We start from the raw sequence: 11,443 nt of genomic DNA, 5'->3' as shown, positions 1-11,443 counted from the left end.
AAGTTTTAAAATGCTGTAGTTTTAAAACTTTTCATTGCCTCTCTGAATTGTATGTTTCCTACCTAATTCTACCAGGAATTTTTCCTGTTAAATGCAATATTTTTTCCAAAGACTGGCTTGTAAATACAGACTATAATGAGATCCCCTGAGAGATTCACCATTTCCATGGGAAATTAAGGGGCTAAGCATGTCCATGTTTAGAAGTACCCACAGAAAACTGCAAGGGACACTAACCAAAATCTGCTCTCCAGAGGGGCACATCCAACTTGTATTAAAGAACCGTGCTTTGCTACTGAGGAGCAGCAATTCCCGCAGAGGTAAATGAACCCGTCCGTGATGTCCTGGGTCCCAATTCAATGACAGCACATGTGCTCGGCTATGCAAAGACAGAATTTGGCCTTCCACTACCATCACATGAAAAATTATTTTAATATGAGAAATGTGATGATGCAAAACCCAGCTGGAGCGTGTTTAATTTTCCTAGTGTAACTCAGCAAACTTCTATCCATGAGGCTCCACGTGACTTTTTTCATTAAACTGTACAGCATGTACCAAGCCCCCTGTCTTTAAGGTGACATTTCAAACCCCCGTAGAGGAGGGACAGTTGTCAGGGCTGGGATTAAAATAGATCCTTGTTTGTTGGCGTGACTTTTACTCAGCTCCCAGGAGATGAGGCAGTGAGCCCTGCCACTTCTCCCAAAATAAGATATGCCCCAGATGGATGCACACATAACATCCCGCTGGATGCTGCCAGCTCCCAGCCTGCCCTTGCTTGCACCCATCCGAGTTGGGCTAGTGATCACCTCCAACCACCTTTCTATCACACAGGCATGAGGACACCAGGGCTGAGTGCAGGAGTCTCAGATGGCTTGGCACAATCCTTCCACCCACTGGGGTGCAAACCCAAAGAAAAGATCTCCTGGTACCACCTAAGGCAAAGCATGGTGGTTTTGCAGGAGAGCCAAGGGCAATAATTCGAGGTCCTAAGGCTGCATTTGCTTGTGTTTAAGGAAGTCGATGACTTCTGAGGCACTGCAAAGATTTGTAAGAAACCTGAGGGGTTGATGTCCTGTAGCATGCCCATCACTTTTCACCACCCCGCAGCCCTGGCTGCGAACTCAGCCCTGGCTAAAAATAGGGCTGAGCTGGTGCGGCTGAGCCCATGTAAGCAGCTCTAATGCAACACCTGCTAATTGCCGGCTCCCTGGGTGAGACAGGCATGCAAAGCTGCCCTGCCAGCGTGGGTTTCCAGAGCTAACGCTGGAAGAGAATCCATTTTCTGATGTTACTCTCTCAAATGGAGCAAAAGGGGTAAGGGGAGCAGTTGTGGCTGTGTGTCAGGTTAGACGCTGAGACCTTGAAGGATGCTCATGTGCTGATAGAGGCAAGGCAGAAAAGACAGAAGCTTTGCAAGGGAAAACGAGACAATAAAATAATTTTGTGACTTTCACTATCTTCTTGAAAAAGCCCTATAAGAAACTCCAGCATATATTTTCTTGACAAGAGCTGGCAAAACAGCCTAAATCTCCTAAAAGCGGCAACCCAGGATGCAACTGCTTGTGTCCCACACCATGGAGTGGCTTGTCCCTGGACAGTAAGCTTAAAACACAGACTTCATCGCCACTTTTCTCCAGACATGCCTTTTCACTGAATCGTACTCTGACTTTGGTAATCTCCTTCGACCTACCATGACCCAGACCTCATTAGCTTATAGCTGTCCAGGAGTCTCAAATCTCCTCTTTTTTATCTCATCATATATCCCAGCTTCCTTGGAAAAGGAACAAGCTATAAAAATACCCTCTCCCTTCTAACAATACATCTTATACCTGTCGTCACGCCCTTCTCTAAATCCTCAGAAGTCAGGCCAGGGTGCCAGCAGACTTTTGGCCAGGGTGCCAGCAGACAAGACCCGTGACTCGATGGCACTTCTCCTCTGAAGGTGAGAGCTGACGATGACTGGGAGAATGCCAGCACTGGAAACCAAGGCCAGCTCAGCCCCGGCTGGTCAGCTTTTCCCAGATGGCCACGGATGACCGCGTCTGCCCATCCCTTGGCAGCCCTGCAGAGTGAAAGGTCAGATGACATAAATACAAAGCAGCTTAAATATTGCTTTAGAAATACGTTAGGTAGCTAGGATGAGTAGGTCTTCTTCTCTTTGTAATGAGGAATATCCCTGATTTGTCTTCGAGTCCAGCTTGATATCAAGTGGGGCTATTGCAGAAAAAGCAAAACCTGCTTTTTTTAATGCTTTTTTGAGGATAACAGCTCCTAGGTTGACTCAGTTCATCTTATCAAAGGGACTTTGATAAGTTTAAAGTTTCGTCCTTGGTATCAGCAGGGCAATGTGTGCACACTGTGAATGGAGGACCTGCTCCCAGGCTCTCGTTTCTGCCATTGCGTGTGCTGGAGGGCTGGAAAACTCCAGGTGATTAAATATTAACATTTACTGCAGTGCACCCACTTTGGTTTTGATCCAGTGCAAGCTTTTTCTCCCAGGAATGTGGTGGTTAGGGTAAGCTGAATGACATGGGAGCTCAGTTATTACATTCAGTACTGGTAGTGAATAAAGCCTTCAGTTGAGTTGATGCCATACTCCCATTTTGAGTAGCGTGAATAGCTACACAAATAACATAACAAAATCTAATCCATCCCTCCAGCTCTGATTTAACTCTTTGAGATTGATTTATATGCTGTTTTTAATTATGGTGCTTCTTTTCTTCCTGCTCTCTGGCTCCTTGGGAATGAAACTATCCAGGGAGATATACCTGAACGGTTCTTCTCTCCACTGTTGGTGTGATTTCCCTTACAGTATTTATAATGTGCTTCATCAAAGCATCACCTGCAGTTTTATGTACGGCAAAGAAAATCTTGGATCACCTGAAAAAGTCACTTCTTGAATTAAGTAAATTTGGGATCAAGTCATAAAAAACAGCGGAGAAAGAAACACTTAAAAAGGGAGGGCTGCACTGACAATACTCAGCGCTGATAGATACTGGATGCAATCACAGCTAAGGCCTTTCTATCTTCTTTATATTTCTCCGCTCTGTTGAAAATTGGTGACCGCTTCAAGAGCTCAAATTTAGTGGCAATTATACAGCTACACAGGGAGGATGTTAAGATAGTTACTGAGAGAGAGCAAACAGAATAGGATTGTGCAAATTCACCTCCCAGTCCCATCATATCTTCTGTGGCACAGCTAGACAGAGGTGGGTACGCTGTAGATTAATGATTTGCTATTTCCCCCCCCCCCCCGCCTCACATAAATGTAATAAATCTCTGAAAAACCTGTGTTCGTGTACAAAAGCTAACACAAATGTGTTCACCCTAGGGAGTCTGGAAGGGAAACAGTAGTTTGGCCAAACAATTCATCTTTATAATATTGATTCTGTCAAAGCAGAATAAATGGAAGAAAAGCCTTTAAGTCTAAGTACCAAAGTGCTGCCTCCATTTGGTATAATGAGCACGCGTTTTCGGGAAACGTGGTACCCTGGGAGCCGCCTGCTTTCCAGACTTCTGGCAGGTCAGCTCATGGGCTTGGATGAAACTATTTAAATGACGGTGGCCTGAAAAATATCACAACCTTTGGCTTTTGCGTACCCAATTGCACAGCAGGATATGAGTCAGGAGAAAAGGTGAGGCATGTCCTGGTTGCTCTGAGTTACTCAGGTGTTCAAGGGCACAAGCTGACTTAGAAAAGCACTGGTAGAAAATCATGTGGGAGCAGCACGGATGGCCTGATGCTATTTTCTCCAGCTTGGACTCTTGCCTCTCCTTGCATTCTTTTTGCTGCAGGTGGGGGCTCAGCTGAATTTCCAAGCAAGCCACAGTTCCAGAGGTTGCTGCAGGACATGCCATGCATTCATTCCTCAGAGAAGGAGATGGCTGGCTGCTGCTCGCCTTCGGCACCGCTGCACACCCGGATGAAATTGGCCATTAGATACAGACGGCTGACTGTTGAAACTATGCCCAGAAATGGAAGAAATTACTGTCCTCTGCCCCTCCAGACCCTCACCTTGAGTTGTGCTGGATCCCTGCTAGGTTCAGAGAGGGATCCTGCTGCAGCAAGGTCTGGGTGGGGACAGGGACAAGAGCCTTCTCCAGCGCAGAGGGGCTCTACAGACCCCACGTGCTCCTGACTGAACTGAAAGAGTTGGCTCAGTGGTGATGAGAAGAACATCCTCTTTCATGGAATTTTTAGAAAATTTCGTAAGCCCTGCCCCAGCTTTGCACCTAGGGTCGTTTCCAAGCACAGGCTCTCCTGCTGTCGCTGCCTTGGTCTTGATTTTTGACCTGCATGATTTCCTCCTAAGGCTTTCCTGCAACCTCAGTTCCTGGCTTTTGCCCAGACTTCATGGCAGTGACAATCAGAGTTGCCTGAGCAACACTTTTCACTCTGTCTCTGCTCCCATGCTGTGATTCCAGCAGGGCAAGATAACCCACCCCACAACCCCTCCCCAGCCACACTGGCTGCCATCTGTACTCCGCTTTCCTCCCAGTTAATCTCATTTGCCTCACCGATGCCAAAGCAAACACAACAGAGGCACCGTGTGGCACAGACACTTCTCCTGCCATGTGCTCTCACAGCTCTCTCCTTGCAGCCTTTGCTGGAGCTTGGTGGCCTGCCAGCTTCCTTCAAAGGTGCACCGGGCATGACGGTGCTGCCACTCGACTTACGCCTGCCCGAGTAGGAGGTTGGGTCGTAAGATGGATACCATCCACCCAACACCTCCACACGCTGACCTCTTCTCTGTCCTACTTCTACCTCCCACCAGCACCTTCTGCCCCATCTTCTTGCCTGCTTTCTCCTTACTGCAGGGCTAATCCATCCTTCCTTCTCCAATGCCCTAAACTCTCTCTATTTCTACCCATATTTCCCTTCTCCCAGACTTGATAGCTTTTGTGATTATCCCTCAGACCAGCCTGGCTCTCTTCCCGCTCCTCTTGTTTCTACTTAACAGTTCCTCCTAAGCTGAGGTGACCTCCTTGTCCTCCTGGCCAGTTGTCTTTCTACCAGTGTCACACATTTCCTTTTTGTGCCCCCTCTCTTTGGGGTTCAGCTGCTGGTTTTGTGAGTTTCAGGCTACTGGTTCCTTTGGCTCATCTGCTTGTTTTCTCCTGTCTTTTGAAATTCATACCGTTAATCACCATTCCTGACTAGTTTCCTTCACTTTGCTTTCAAAAAGTAGGTTAACCTGTGCTACAGTCAAAAACATGCCTTCTGTCGCGAGACAAAAACAAGAAAGCTCTTTTTCTTATTAGGCACACACACAAAAGATTATTCTCAACCCATTCTAAAATGGAAAAAAAAGAACAGACCTTTTATCTGAAGTGAACGGAAGATGATGGCACACAGTGCAAAAAGAAAAGGAAGGATGCTAAAACTGAAAATGAGGGATCTCATTACAGATAAGTTGTCTGGACAGTACAGTGTCTACCTACTGGACAGGCAAAATGTGTCCGAAGCTTGTGAACAAACCGGGGGAAGATAAAAACTTGTCATGATGAAAAATATCAGGTGCTATCAATAGCATATAATGGACTGAAAATAAGGGTGAGAAGCAGCATTGATTTTTATGCCTGGCCCTGCTTTTATCAAAGTCCATAACCAAACCCCAGTCAAAATCAATAGCAAAAGTAGTTGGGAAACCACAAGACAGCTTTGATCATGTTGCATCTCTGTGGCTTTGATTTTCAGTCTGAGGTCACTCAAACTGTGTTTCTTGACCTTTTTCAGTTCAACCTTCTCAAAAAAATATACAGGAGCCCCTATGTGCCATGATACCCCAATGTTTACTTTTCCAGATAAATAAATTTAAAAAAAGTCAAGGTAAACTTTGAGTAATCATTTATTACTTCTTTCACCACTCTTCTGTTTGTTTAACTGTGTGCCTGAGGATATACGTGGATGGATAGCTCTTTTCATAAACCCTCACTTCCCTGACCTTTTCTTCCTGCCTCTGCAGCTCAGCAGTGCTGCCCACGTCACGGGTGGAGGAGCACTACGTAGAAGCTGTGACTCAGATGCTCATTTATTTGCTCAGGTGTCACTCCCATTGCCAAGAGAAATTTTACTCCTGGGTAGGTGTGGGCATCATCACCTCCTTTGTGGACATTGCAGGAACCAGATGGCTCATGACATGAAGAAAGGCTACAACGTTTGCACGAAGAGTCCAGAATGTGACAGCCTCCTCTCACTGATGAAGTATCTGGGGATTTTATGACTGGTATTATGAGGAAGTTACATAGTAAGGTAAACTTTGTAGGCAATATTTCTGACTTTTTTTTTTTTTTCCCACAGAATTCAAGCAGTTTTTCCAAGATTATCTGTGTTGACAAGTATGTCAATGAAGCATATTGTTTGGGTGTCTCAAGAGGGACAAATGTCAGCTCCCAGAGTTTTGGTGGTGTCATTAGTGGCTTGTAACAAGGCAGCCTGGGATTTGGAAGAGGAGCTGTGGTAACTCTTCAGCCGTGGGGTACCTCTCTCCTACCTACAGCCAATATGGGAAGTCAGTTACCCTGCGTACACTGTCCAGCTCCCTGCATTCACTGAACACATCATCAGCAATTTCCATGTCAAAAGCCAAGATAAGAGGTTACTTCCCACTCATTGGCATGACCAAGGTCATTATCCAGGTTAAAAGACCTCGTTGAAAGACCAAGGACTTTCAGTGCAGGTTACTCTGAGCCATGTCTCAGCTTGTAGCTTGTAGGTTTGGCGAGACTCTTCAGCAGATCTTTTTCTGTCAGGTCTTTCCTTCTGTTGACTTCTCTAGTCTGAAAATGAAAACAACCAGTGCTGAAGAGCATCAACATCAGCCGAAGCCTGTATTATATTATAGAATAACAGCCTCATTCAATTACTAGCAGTAAGGGGTGGGAGGTCTGATAGTGTAGAAATGTAAATGTAGAAACTCTGAGCCACCTTTTTTTCCCCCACTCACCAAAATGAAATGAAATCTCTGGGGTTTTCTTCCATCATCAAAGGTTTCTCTGTGAACCAAAATGAAGCATTTTGTTTCTGTGCTCAGGTGAAAAGGAAAAGAAAGGAAAATCTAGTTTCACATCATGGTCGTGCATTTAGTTGTGTCTATCAAGTAGCTCAGAGCTTCAAAAAGAGCTATCGCTTCAGGAAAATGCCCAGACTCCTGCGTATGTTGGGACACAAAGGGAATTTCTCCTGATCTCACCTTGTAGAAATAATCATACAGCAGCAGGAACTGATACCCTCGAGACGCATTTGCTGTAATCTCCATGAGGAGTTACACAGACTTACACCACCCTTTTACTCTCTGAGTCAAAAGACCAGGAACTAGGATGGAAACTTTCTGCACCAAAATGATCACTTTTTGTGAAGTTACTGTTTGGCCAAGAAGCATCATTTCTCTAGATTGCTTCTCTGCCTCCACCTAACAGACACCCTGAGACAACAGGGCTGTAAGGGAGTACAAGGTAAATGGCACTTCTGTTTTCTCCTGCACCTACATTGCACCTACTCCAGTTAGGGATCCAAGGGAGACTGGGGAAGATTGGGTCTTTTTATCTCCATATGTAAGGGGAGCACCCTTTCTACCATAAGTCAAAAAATAAACATTCACCATTAAAAAAAAAAACAAACAACAAACCACGTGTGAAATATCAAGTGACAGATCTTCATGTCCAGCACTGCAGACTTGTGTCTTCTCCTGTGGCTTCCCTCCCAGTCCTCCCTGAGGCTGTGCAGCTGCCCTGTGGGGACACCCTGTGGTTCTAGTGGCACCTTTGGTTTGGTTGCTGGGGGCTTCCTTTAGGGAAACACCTCTTCATTGCACTACAATCTGTGCAAAATATTTTATCTGCCAGTGTGCTGGCTGGGAGGTGAAACATCAAGTCGAATTTGGAGGTGGGAGCTAAAGGGGACAAGTCTAATCTATAATTCCCATCAAATACCCACTTCTTCTCCTAATGATTTTTTTAGCAGCTAGTGCCCATTTCAGACAAAACCCAAAATGTTGCATGACAGATTTGGTCTCCCTGAGTATTCATCACTTTTAGATCAAACCAACAGCCAGTAGATTGAGGAAGAGATGTGTTCCCTTTACTTGGCACTTGTTAGTCTGCATCTGGACACTGCACCCAGTTGTGGAGCCCCCAGAACAACAGCAATGTCAATAAACTGCAGAGAGCTCAGAGACCATCAAGACTGTGTATGAGTAGAGGCCAAGGGACTGAGGCTTGTTCAGCATGGAGAAGAGAAGGTTTTAGGGGAAGCTAAATGTGGTCTTCCAACACCTACAAGGATGTTGCTGAGAAGACAGAGCCAGGCTCTTCACAGTGGTGCATAGCAGATGAGAGATTACATGAACTGTAAGAGGGGAGTTTCTCACTAGGTATTAGAGGAAAAAAATTACAATGAAATTAAGTAAGTACCAGAGCAAGTTGCCCAGAAAGGCTGTCCAGTGTCCATCCTTGGTTTCAAGACCTGACAGGATAAATCCCTAAGCAACTTGGTCTGATCTTGCTGTCAGCCTTGCTCTGAGCAGGGGTTAGACAAAGGACCTCCCAAGGTCCCTTCCAACATGGGTGATTCCACAGCTGCATGGCAAATGGGCCCAGCGCTGGATAATAAGGCCATGAATCCATTATTTTCAAATTCCTGAGGTTTTAAAGCACACATCTTTGAGAAATGGGCAATTAGGCCAGAGAGAATCAAAACCAGACCAAGACGACTCTTCACTGATGGAAACTTGAAAATGAAGTTGATTTCTCCAACACCTGCTATTAGGCACTGAGGGAAAATGTTAATTTTGTTTTCTTTTCCCCTTGCTGCAGGTGTTTAAAACTCCTGCCCAGCTTGAAGCTATCCCAGCACTCATTTTGTCCTTCTGGAAGAACAACCCTTGGTATACTTCCTGCAAAGCACATTCCCTTCCTTCAAGGGTTTACAGGAGGTATTAGTCCCTCCAGCACCAGCGATGCATCTTTCCTCTCCTGGAGTTGTGCCTGCCCTGTGTTTGTGCTACAGGCTGACTTCTAGCACAGAAAGGTCCTGCTCCTAACAGCGAACTCATGTTTTTCTGGGATGGTAGCAGCAACAGGAGCCACGTTCTGCAGTAATGTCCTGTCTCTGTAAAATACTTGATAGCAATGGCACAAGTGTTTGTTGCTGTCTGGCTGTGGGCAGGGATATGATACAATCAGGATGAAGACCTGTGAAAGACTCAGTGCTGTCATGCTGAGTATGAAGAAAAGGTTGGGATGACCTACAGGAAAGAAAACCTGTTTATTTTTATACCGGAGAGAAGTGACATGCTATTCATTTCTGGAGCGTTTGTCATGCCGGCATCCTAGCGGAAAGCCCATCTGTCTGAGCTACTCTAGCTGCTTTCTTTAGCATGAGAGACACTAACCACCTGGGACCACACGTTGTTTTTATGAGATGTCTCTGCTCCCTGCACAAAACCTCTTTAGCTGCAAAGCCTTCAAAGGCATTTTTCTCGTGGACATAACATTGCATGATCAAGTTAATTGCAGTGTGAGGCTCCTTACTGGCTTCACAGAGGACAGGTGGGTCCAAGACAGATCCCAGGTGTCTGATGAACCTTGGCCTGCGTCAACTAGAAGCGCAGTCTGTGATCATCCAAGGCATCAAGGGACCATCACGCTCATAAACTAATATTCTGATGATGGGAACCAGAGCAGTCCACCCACATATCCACAGCTGACCTGTTGTACACATCAAGAGAATCACCGCTAGTTGAGGAGGTGGCCCAGCCAGGTGATGTACATGTAAACTCAGCCTTTGCAGGAGACGTCACTTTCCCTCTCTCTGCACAACCTCAAGGTCTTTCTGCTCCTGTTGTTTCTTTCTCATCTGTTCCTGTTGTTTCTTTCTCAAAGATTTACATTTACATTTTTATTAAACCAAGTTATTTATTTGGAAAAAAAAAAAAAAAGATTTTTTCTTTCTGTGAAGACCTGTGTGCCTAACAGGGTCTGATTTTCCCAAATGCATCACTGGGTATAATGAAGGATGTTGTCCCTCCATGCTTTGCCTATAGACTTAGATACTGCCTGGATACCCAGACATCCAAATAGAAAAATAGCAACTATTTTTGTCATTGTTTACTTTGGTTCTTATGCATGTTTGTAACACATAAATAATTTAACTGAGTGCTTCTACAGGAACATCCAGAAATGACCTCATCACCAAGGTGACCAAGGTGACCTCACGGCAAGAAAGGCTCAGAAAAGGCAAAAGCAGGATGTGACAAGGACTAGCTTCCCTCCCATGTCATAATGCAGACTGCGGGCAAGCAGCTTGTGTCATTTCTGCTCAGCGCAGACAACCTCCAGCAGGTACCTAGTGAAGGCCATAGGACAAGTCTGTGCCTTGAGCCTCACCACCTTCCCATGCTACCCTTTCTTTTTTCCACTTTCTCTCACCATGGGCATGACAGCAGGACAGGTCTGCACCACATTTGGTGTAAAGACCAGGTGGCAACAGACCCACATCGGTGTATCACCACTGCAGAGAGGGCAGATGTCTCACCGCGGCTGGACCATGGGGTTCTTCATTCCCCACACACTCTAGTGCAGGAGGTGTCAGCTGCCTAAGCTCAGCCTGGGAGTGCTCTCCCATTCTCCTCCTGATTTGTCCCCAGAAAGTCTTCCAGCAAATTGGCTTTTCAACTTTCACCATTCGCATGATTCTTTTGTGGTAGAGGTACAGTCAGTGTGAGGACCTGGAGGTCAACAGCACGGTGCAGCTAAAGCCCAGAGATTTCAAGTCTTTATCCATCACATTCAACCTGACTGTGTCCTTTCCACTCAAAGCAACCTCCAGCATTTCTAGATTAAATAAATCATCAAGGTGCTTGCATGACTGTCTCCATGCACATTCGAATGGAGAGATGCATGCACCACATCAGGGCAGACACACAACTGGAAACCACGAGGCTCCTTCTCGCACACCTCCAATGCCCTGTAGTTCTTTAGGGCCCCTTGCAGTCCTGTGAAGTTGCCACAAGTTGCCAGCATGCTAGGAAACCTCCATGGGATTAGTGGAGCACATGATTTCTTGTGATCTACTGCTCACCAGCTGAAAGGAGGGAGACTGAAGAGGGACAGAAGAACAAAAAGAGGGGTGTGAGTCATCCAGTTGAGCCCACCTCCCCACATGAGAAAGTGGCACCTAAGAAAGTGGAGGAAAGAATGTGGAAGGGCCCAGATTCAGGCACGCTGGCCAAAGCAACACGTCATTCAAGTGGCAAAACCTCCAAGATGACCCAAAAGCAGGGAGCTAGGAGTGACACCACCCAAGTGAGTGCTGGGATGGCAGCAAGGATGTGGGGGCAGAAACTTGGTCTTTGCTGACTCAGATAACTCCACTGGTGTATAATGCAGAAGACCTGAGTGCCAGACCCACACATGTGGTAAGCAGTATAGAACCAGAGCCAGGAGC

Source organism: Strix uralensis, chromosome 3, assembly GCF_047716275.1.
Source record: "Strix uralensis isolate ZFMK-TIS-50842 chromosome 3, bStrUra1, whole genome shotgun sequence".
Classification (NCBI taxonomy): domain Eukaryota; kingdom Metazoa; phylum Chordata; class Aves; order Strigiformes; family Strigidae; genus Strix; species Strix uralensis.
Note: the sequence above shows the minus strand (reverse complement) of the source record.